The sequence below is a fragment of the Setaria italica genome, chromosome I (genome assembly GCF_000263155.2).
Source record: "Setaria italica strain Yugu1 chromosome I, Setaria_italica_v2.0, whole genome shotgun sequence".
Lineage (NCBI taxonomy): Eukaryota > Viridiplantae > Streptophyta > Magnoliopsida > Poales > Poaceae > Setaria > Setaria italica.
This window is the reverse complement of record NC_028450.1, coordinates 30948554-30958628: the sequence shown is the minus strand read 5'-3', so window position 1 is coordinate 30958628 and position 10075 is coordinate 30948554.

The window sequence follows — 10075 nt, the reverse complement described above, 5'->3', positions numbered from 1 at the left end:
TGAGACATCATTGTCTTCGTATACTACTTCATCTTACCTACTGTTTGGTTGAGACCCAACATACACCAAATGGTACGCGGTCGAGTAGGTTGTTGGGTCTTAACCAAATAGTAGGTAAGATGAGGTAGCATACGAAGGTAAAGATATCTCAAGAGAATGTAACTGTGGCTGTCCTATCAATGAATAGTATCCATTTTAGGGGGGACGGTTCACCTCCCTTTATAGGGCCATAAAGTTACATTTCCGTATACCCGTTATACCCATACCCAACAACTACATCCGAGGCATATCCCGTACAGGACAGTAACTTAACCCCTACTCAAGATGTCGCTTTCAAAGAGAGATTACATTTCTAACCCTTTCCAAGATCTTTATTACAAAAGAGACCCACAATAATGTGATCCCATGACTATCCTGATTCCTTCTTTCCCTACTCGTTAGCTTCGTCCGCACCAAGTACGCCTCCGCGCGCTCTCCACCTTCATTGGTCGAAATCAGCTAACCTCGGGCTTTGGTCGTGGGACCTCCCCGAAGTCAAGTCGTTGGGAGCCCTGTGGGGGCTCCAACTTCAGGAATCTTCGCCTGCAAAATCACAGAATGGGCATCTTCAGACTAGTTAACTTTGGTTAATTGTTAGCTTCGTGGAAGAGTATAATGACAAAGTCAGCGTTGATGTTGGGTAGAGGTCCGCGCTAGCTTTGTTCAGGGTGCATTGTGGTGCGGTCCCCAACAGCAGCCCCTTCGTGGGCGAGGTCAGAGACGCCATCGACCGATCCCGCGAAAAGTCAAAAAATGCCCTCAAAACGTCACCCTGGACGGCGGCGTGGGCCGAGGTGATTTACCGTTAGATGGGGGTACTAACGTCATTTGCCATGCGGCGGTTGGTGATTCGAAGCACCGTAAAGGCGTCTTTTGGCCTTTTTAACGTGCCTATATAAGGTTTGCAGGGGGGCCGGGTCATATTTTACGTTGTCGTTTTCGAGCTATAGCTTTTTGTTGCTTGCGCCTTAGCTACGCATCTTCGTTGCATCTTCTTGGCTGGACGACATCTTCGCTTTTCGTGGTGAGGGTAGCTCCTGCTTGCTTGATTGTGGTTGTTTTACTTGATTTCTTTTTAACGTTCTGGCTTCGTTCTCAATGTTATGCTGTTCTGTTTTTGGTGCGACAGGTGGCCCGCATCAGGTAGAGTGCACAGATCATGTCTTCAAAAGAGCTGGCCATTCAGGCTGCCTCTGGTGGTGGGGGTAGTCCTACTTCGCAGTCGGTGTCTGCGAGTAGCGGAGAGGTTGATGGGAAGAGGTCAAAGAAACGGATTTATACAAAGGATGGCAGCAGCTCGCCTGAGTGGTCTTCTGATGAAGACGAAGGTAAAGGTGGGCAAGGCCATGCTGCAAAAGATGTAGCAGAGACCGAAGTTCATGCTGTATCTTCGGGTGAGGAGGCAGAGGCTGGTGAAGCTAAGGAGGAGGCCAAGGAGGAGGATGCTGAGGTTGAAGCGAGGTCAGAGACAGCCGCTAGGGGGAAAGTTCAGTGCATTCCCACTCTTTACTTCGGGCGCTCCCAAGTGACTCCGCAAGACATTGCGTCTTTTGAGGAGAATAATTTCTTTCCTAAGGGGGTGGGCAGAGCACCTGGGAATGAGATGGTACCTGCGCCCGAGGTTGGTGAAGGTGTTGTTTCCAAGGACCTGTTTACTGCGGGGCTTCGGTTTCCCTGCGATAGGCAGCTGCCGGTTATTTTGGATCGCTATCGTGTTAGGTTGCACCAGTTGACCCCCAACGCCATCGTGAATTTGTCTAAGTCTTACTTGGTGCAATGCACGTTTGGTGGTAGTATTGATGTGGAGGGTTTTGCGAGGTTGCACGAACTTCATATCCAGAAGAAGAGGACTTACTCCGAGGATGGAAAAGGTGTTTGTGAGAATCATTTTGGGTGCTGCACCTTCGTGCCACGCAGGAAGAATGATAAAAGGAACCTGCCAAGGGTAGAGCTTACCTTCGCGCAGAGAAACAAGTGGGATGATGCCTGGTTGACGCATTGGTTTTATGTTGAAATTGAGATGGCTGGGGTTGGTACTGGATTCCCATTTTATGCGCCATTTGGGCCGATGGATGTGCTCACGACTCCGTCATTTATTCATACAGCAGCTATGACAAAGTGCGAGGCTGCTTACAGGGCTGCTGGGCCCTTGATATCTGGACGTGACCTCATAGAGGAGTATGTTGCTGCTAGAGTGTGGCCTCTGTCCGCTGAATTTGCGAGGCCATTTAAGCTTGTTGAGAAGGAGGTGTCTTGGAGCGAGAAGCCGGTGCAGTACCCCTGCTTTGAAACTGGTGCTGAGAGGGGTGCAGACTCAGACTCGTTTGTTCGGACAGTGGAGGACATAGCTTACGAGATTTTGACTCTTTGGAATCCGTCGTGAGACACGGGCGTCGTGTCAACTGGATTTTTGATATGTATGATATTGTGGTTCCGCATCGTCCTGAAGTTGTGGCAAAAGGCGCCGTCGGGGTGTTGGTCTTGAGCAGAGGAAAAAGGTGAAATTTGACTTCATGCTTGCAGCGAAGCTCACTGTTGAGTCGCAAGTGGCCGCTAAAGCGAAGCAAAAAAACCCTGAACTTGGAGGCGCAAAAGAGGAAAGAAGTTCCAGCGAGGGCTTCGTCTGCCGCGTTGCCATCGGGGTCGACAGCTTCGTCTGTCGACTTGAGCAAACCGGCGTATGTCGTTCCTGTCTCCGTGCACCCTCCAAAGGAGGTCCTTGCTCTTGCACCTTCGTCCACCGGGCCCGCCGCGCGGATCAAAAGGGGGCTAATAAACCTCATTTTGCTCGTGTTACTATTCTGGTGCCAAGGTTGACGCGCCTTCAGTGGCTGGTACCAAGATCACGGCACCCCCTACAAGCTCGAAGGCTAAGAGCGCGCGGTCTCTCTTGATTGAAGCTGAGAACCATGAGAGGAGGGTTGCCGCCGAAAAGGCGAAGCTTGTGGATGCGTTCTCGTCTGATCCAAAGGGTGTGTGCGCCGAAGCTGTGAGATCTGTTAAGCATGTAGAGGTGTTTCTACCAAAGCTGCGGTTCTTTGACTGAGGCAAGGCCTCAGCGGGATTTTTGAAGGACTTAGAAGCAACTATGGGGGGCTTGGTGAGGTTAGTTGTGAGGATCATGTGAGGCTGAAAGTTAAATATTATGATATAGGTGAGAATTTGCCGGCGGGTCTTTAGGGACTGAACGAAGTTCTGGGCTTGAGCGGGCGCATGGAGATTCTAGCTACATGCGCTGAAGGTAGGGTTTATAATCCGCACAACCTGTGTTTGGTTTGGGGGGCTGAGGGTGAAGATTGCGAGCGCTATGCAGATATTGGAGGTTCAAAAAGGGGTGAAAAGGCGGGCGCGGCAACTTCGGGGGAGGTCGAAGGCAAAGGAGGGGCTGTGGGTTTAAGTGGCGGAAAGACTGTGGTGACGTCTAAGGGCGAGGCTAGGGAAGTTGTTTTGGTCGCCGTTGAGGCGCGAAAATATGAGGGTGAGAGCTGCTTGTAGGTTGTTTTACTGTTCTTAGCTTTATTTTTTTGTATTACGCTTACGACTGTATCCTTTGACGCGCAGATTTTCAGCAAGCTGTGAAGTCAATGAGCTCGGAAGAGCTCTTTAACTTCGAGGCCAACCTCGTAAAGAAGGTAGGATTACTGGATAATTTGGTGATATGTCTGGCGAGTGTTGTCCTTTACCTTGTTATGTTTTTGGTGACTTGGTTTATTATTTTTTTGTTTGAAACCTGTAGGTCTCTTATTCTTCGATGAGTACGAGGGATCGGCTGGCTAAGAGTGAAAAAGCAGCCTCAGAGAAAGTAGCTTCACTTGAGGCGACTATCGCTGCCATGTCCTTGGAGATGAAGAAGGTCAATGTTGAGAATGCTGAGCTGAAGGAGGACTCTCGCAGGCTCGGCGAGAACTACGAGGCCAGGGGCGACGAGATTGATCGTCTGGTGGCTGATGTGGTGGAGCTGGAGGGCCAGGTGAAGGAGAAGGACCAAATTATTGAAGGCTTACGCAAGGGTGCCCAGCGTGACAGCGAGGTTATCGCGGGTTTGAAATCTAAGGTGAGCCAGATGGAGCCTCAGTTGGAAATGAAGGCAAAACTGTTGAGCCAAATTGAGACCACACTAAGGGAGAGGTTCGAGAAAGTTCATGAAGCTTACAAAGCCTCCCTTGGTGTGTTTGGCGCTAAACCTGATGATTGCCCGTTGGATGAGGGATGCGAACGTATGTTCGAGTGGCTTTTGGACGAGGTTAAGAGTCTCCCCGAGGTCCTTGAGGGCTTGAACGACTACTCCGCAGTGTTCTGTCTTGAAAGCGCCCTTCACTTGCTGGAACAACAAGGATGCGAGCATATTAGGAATATTTCCGAAGATAACTATGTTGTGCCAACTGCCTCGGAGATTGGCTGCACTATCAAGTCTAATGATGTGGAGAATGCAAAGAAGAACTTGTTTGAGCGCATGTGGTCAACCTTCGGGTAGGGTTATGTGAAGAGGCTTGCGTGTGAGCGGTTAGCGCAGCTGCGCTTGCAGTCTGGTGTTGGTAACGACGAGAAGGATGATGCGGAGTAGGTTGGTGCATGCTAAGGGCAGGCTTTGACTTGTTGGTTTTGGTGTATAAAGTTGATGAAGTCAGATACTTTATTTGTTTGTGAAACTATGCCCTGTAAAGTACTTATGTGCCAGTTTTTGTTATGTATTCGAATTTTGTAACTGTTGTGTTCTTTATCCCGTCCAAACGTGTAGGTTTCTAGCGAAGTGGACCTGTTGCGAGGTTAGATAAGTCAAAGTCGGGTTGCCGTGTCAGGCAACCCACTAACTTAGAAAATGCGAGAGCCGGTTGATACAGCGACCTGAAGTTGCTTCAACCATAGTCGTATTTATTGTTGTATTTGTTGCTGTATTCGTGCGAGGTCGGTTTGGTGTATTGCTTTTGGAAATGCATCTGCCCAGCTTGGTCGATGGTCGTGAAGGAATCATCTTTGATTGTGTTCACTGCCATTTTTGACCTTTTGCCGAGCGAGATCGAGAATGTTATTCGGGCCTTTACGAGGTCAAGCGACACAAACCTTACAAACTCTTCTCTTGCAAAGTTGCAAAAAAATTTCATGTTTTTTTGAAAAACGTCACCCCCCTTGCGATGTTGCAAGAGAGAGGTCAGATAACAGAGACTCGCGGATCCTTCTCTTGCGAAGTCGCAGAAATTTTTCAAGTTTTTTCGAAAAACGTCACCCCCCTTGCGATGTTGCAAGAGAGAGGTCAGATAACATAGACTCGCAGATCCTTCTCTTGCAAAGTCGCAGAAATTTTTTATGTTTTTTCGAAAAACGTCACCCCCCTTTGCGATGTTGCAAGAGAGAGGTCAGATAACACAGACTCGCAGTTGGAGGTTTCAGTATCTTTGATCTGTAATGGCACTGTAGACTCCTCCGCGCTCTGGCACGAGTTCGCACAACTTGGTGTTGCCTTTTACACGCAAAATCTCCTCCGCACTCTGGCGTGAGGTCACACAACTTGTTGTTGCCTTTTACATGCGAAATCTCCTCCGCACTGTGGCGCGAGGTCATGCAACTTGTTGTTGCCTTTTACACGCGAAATCTCCTCCGCATACTAGCACGAGGTCATGCAACTTGTTGTTGCCTTTTACATGCGAAATCTCCTCCGCATACTAGCGCGAGGTCGCACAACTTGTTGTTGCCTTTTACACGCGAAATCTCCTCCGCACTGTGGCGCGAGGTCACGCAACTTATTGTTGCCTTTTACACGCGAAATCTCCTCCGCATACTAGCGCAAGGTCATGCAACTTGTTGTTGCCTTTTACACATGAAATCTCCTCCGCATACTAGCACGAGGTCATGCAACTTTTTATTGCCTTTTACACGCAAAATCCCCTCCGCATACTAGTGCGAGGTCACGCAATTTGGATTTTTAGGGGAAGTTTCCTTTCTTTCTTTGTGAAAAAAGGGGGTACATGGATCTGCCTCGTTAAAAACCTTGCCTCCATTATGGATCCCCTAGCAGGGAAAAGAGTGCAGTCCGGATTTCATGACCTTACAAACGAGGTAGATTTGGAAGTAAAGAAAAGAAAAGAAAGAAAAACTATTCTGTTACCTTCGGCGTTGCTTATAGTTCCGCAAGCCGAAGGTAGCATGTACAATCATGGGTAGTATTTTTGTAAGCTATCAATGTTCCAAGTGTGTGGGAGAGTATTTCCCTGCTGGTCTACGAGGTGGAAAGAGCCAGGTTTGCCACTTTTTGTGACAATGTAGGGGCCTTCCCAAATCTCTTGTAGCTTGCCTGGATTTTCCCAATTCTTTTTCCTCTTGATAATGAGGTCACCGACATTGATCTGTCTTTCTCGAATGTGTTGGTCCCTCCATCTTCGGGTTTCTTCCTGATACTTGTCTAGGTTTTCGATGGCCTCATTGATGTTGAGCTTGATCATGTCTTTCTCTATTCGGGCAATTTCGTCCACATCCCCGGGCTTAAGGACTCTTAGGCTTTTGTTTTTTATTTCTTCAGGTGTTACAGCTTCGGCTCCAAATAAGAGCTTGAACGGAGTAAAGCCTGTTGCCCTGGATTATGTCGTGTTATGGGACCATATTACTCTTGGGAGTTCATCGACCCATTTGCCCTTTTTTTGATCGAACAAACATTTTTTGACTGCAGTGAATATGGTACTGTTCGCCCTTTCCATAGCTCCGTTTGATTGCGGGTCATATACGGATGAGAATTTTATCTTTATGCCGATGCTAGCGTAGAAATCTGTGAATGAGACGCAGCCAAACTTTTTGCCATTGTCAACAGTTAGTTCCCTTGGGACTCCAAACCGGCAGACAATGTTTTGCCAGAAGAACTTTTGTACCGAAGTCGATGTGATGACGGCCAGTGGTTTGGCTTCGGCCCATTTGGTGAAGTAGTCTATTGCAACTACTGCAAATCTGCAATTTCCTTGTGCTGTTGGCGGTGGACCAACTAGGTCCATGCCCCATCTCTGGAGAGGTCACGAAGGTGGGATGAGTTGGATCGGGAGCGAGGGTGCATGTGTCTACCTTGCTGTCTTCTGGCAGGCCTCATAGCTTCCTACGAACAAGTGTGCGTCTGTGTGGACTGATGGCCAGTAGAATCCCTGTCGGATTGCTTTTCCTGCTAGAGCCCTTGAGCCAATGTGGGTTCCGCAAAAACCGCCATGTATTTCTTTGAGCAGTTCGCTGCCTGTTTCATAATCGACACAGCGAAGCCATGGTGTTGAAATGCCTGTTTTGTAGAGCTGTCCCTCGATAATTGCATAGCCCCTTGCCCTTTGCTTTAGGCGTGTGCGTTCGGCCTTGTTCTGAGGTTCGAAATGACATCTAAGGAAAGCCATTATGCACGCACGCCAGTCATAACGTTGGATGGTGTTGACGGGGGCTGGAGCTTTTTCCTTGATCGAAGGTGAGGTTATGACTTCGTAGAATGTGTCGGGTGGGATTAGCTCACCCTCTGCTGCTACTTTTGCAAGCTTGTCAATGTCGTCATTTAGTGCTCTTGGTATATTTTTGACATCAAACCCCCGAAAGTGCTTCTCCATGGCTCGAACTGCCTCAAGGTATTTAACGAGCTCTGGTTCTTTGGCCTCGCTGTGTTTATCGATGTGATCACGGATTACCTTTGAGTCCGTTCTGACGATGAATGTTTGTTGCCCTATGGCTTTCATTTTCCTTAAGGCCAGCAGCAATCCCTCGTACTCTGTGGTGTTGTTGGTTGACTTCACGGTTGGTGGGAAATCTAGCCTCGCTGCATACTAGATTCTGACACCTGTTGGTGATGTGACCACTGCTGTGACCCCTACCCCTTTGCGGCACCAAGCCCCATCGCAGTGGATGACCCATGGTGTTTCAAGTTGTTTTGGCTCTTGCTTTGGCGAGGTCCAATCGACCACGAAATCAGCCAGTACTTGGGATTTTATAGCCGTGCACATTTCGAAGTCGACAACGAACTCTGAGAGTTCAGATGCCCATTTGGCGATTCGGCTAGAAGCTTCCCTGTTTGAGAAAAGATCATGAAGCGGTTGGCTAGTTACAACAATTATTTTGTGCCCCTCGAAGTAGTGTCGCAGTTTCTGTGCTGCCATAACGACTGCATATGCGATTTTCTCGAGTTCAAAGTAGTGTAGCTTTGAGCTGCTCAGGGCTTCGGATGCGAAGTAAACTGGTATTTGCCTCATTTTGCCTTCGATTTCTTTTTCTTGAATCAACGCAGCGCTTACGGTTGTTGCTGAGGCTGAGATGTACAATAGAAGTGGTGATTTGGGCTTTGGCGGGCATAGCTTCGTGATAGATTGCAGTTACTCTTTGAGGTCTTGGAATGCTGTGCTTTGCTCAGGTCCCCATTCAAGTGTTTCGGAGCTTCGGAGTGTTTTGAAGAAGGGGAGGCTTCGCTCTGCCGCTCTTGGAATGAAACGGTTTAGCGTAGCAACCCAACCCGTGAGTCGTTGGACTTGTTTGAGCGAAGTTGGTTCCGACATGTTAGTCAGTGCCTTGATTTTATCAAGATTGGCTTCAATACCTTTTGTTGTTACCAGGCAGCCTAGGATCTTTTGTCTTTGAACGCCAAATACACACTTTTCTAGGTTTAGCTTTAGATTGGCTGACCTCAGGTTAGCAAATGTTTCTGTGAGATTCAGAATGTGTTCGCTTCGCTTGACGCTTTTGACGATCATATCGTCTACGTAAGCCAGGATGTTACGCCGAAGCTGGTTGTCCAGGATTGTTGCCGTCATCCTTGAGAATGTTTGGCCTGCATTATTTAGCCCCTCTGGCATGTGCACGAAGCAGAACATTCCAAAAGGTGTCACGAAGCTTGTTTTGCCTTCGTCCTCCTTCTTGATTCTAATCTGGTGGTACCCCGAGAAGAGGTCAAGTAGTGAGAGCATTTCACTGTTTGCAGCGCCATCCACTACTTTGTCAATCCTCTTGAGAGGGTAATCATCTTTTGGGCAGGCCTTGTTGAGATCTGTGAAGTCTATACACATTCTCCATTTGCCATTTTTCTTTTTTACAGGCACTGTGTTAGCTAGCCACTTAGGGTACTGGATTGGCCTGATTACGTTAGCCTCGAGGAGCCTGTCAACTTCGGCCTTTACGGCTTGGACCTTTTCGTCGAACATTTTTCTTAGCTTTTGCTTCTTTGGCTTAGCTCCTTGCCTGATGTCGAGGCTATGCTCGATGATTTCCCTGTCCACTCCTTTGAGATCGCCTGCGGACCAAGCGAAGATGTCTTTGTTCTTGTTGAGGCCCTCGATGAGGTTGCGTTCTTCTTCGGGGTCGAGGTTGGCTCCAATTGTTATGAACCTGTCTGCGATGTACCCATCTAGGAGTAACCGCTTTGTTTCGCCGTAAGCACTGATCTTTATTTTTTCTTTGTCCCTCTTGGGCTCATCGTGGGTCTTTTGCTTTGCTGACATTTCGGCTTCGCTTGATGGGGCTAGGTGTCCTTCTTGCCATTTGCTAGTCACCGTACACTGTTATGACCCCCTTGTGAGCGAGTATTTTCATGCATAGGTATAGTTGCCTAATTGTTGCATCCATCTTGGTGATGAAACCGCGGCCAAGTATTGCATTATAGGGGTAGTGCATCTCCACCACGTCGAAGGTGATGTGTTCTGTTCTCGCATTGTCACGATCCCCAAACGAGACCGGGAGAGCAATTTTTCCCAAGGCCTTCACTGGCTTTCCACCGAAGCCGAGAAGTGGGATGTCGGCTGGGTCGAGCATGTTCATGTCAATGTTCATTTCTCTAAAGGTGTTTGCGAAGAGGATGTCCGCGGAGCTGCCCGTGTCAACTAGGACTTTTCCAACTGTCCATCATGCTATCAGCGCTTTGATGACCATCGCATCATTGTGCGAGGTTGTCTTGAGCTTGAAGTCTTCCCCTGTGAAGCTTATGGGCATGTGTGCCCATTCTGGCTTCGTTGGGGGTTCATCGGGTATGATTACATTGACTTCTCTGAAATAGTTTCGCCTCTGCCTCTTGTTCTCGAACTCTAAAGAGGTGCCTCCAGTG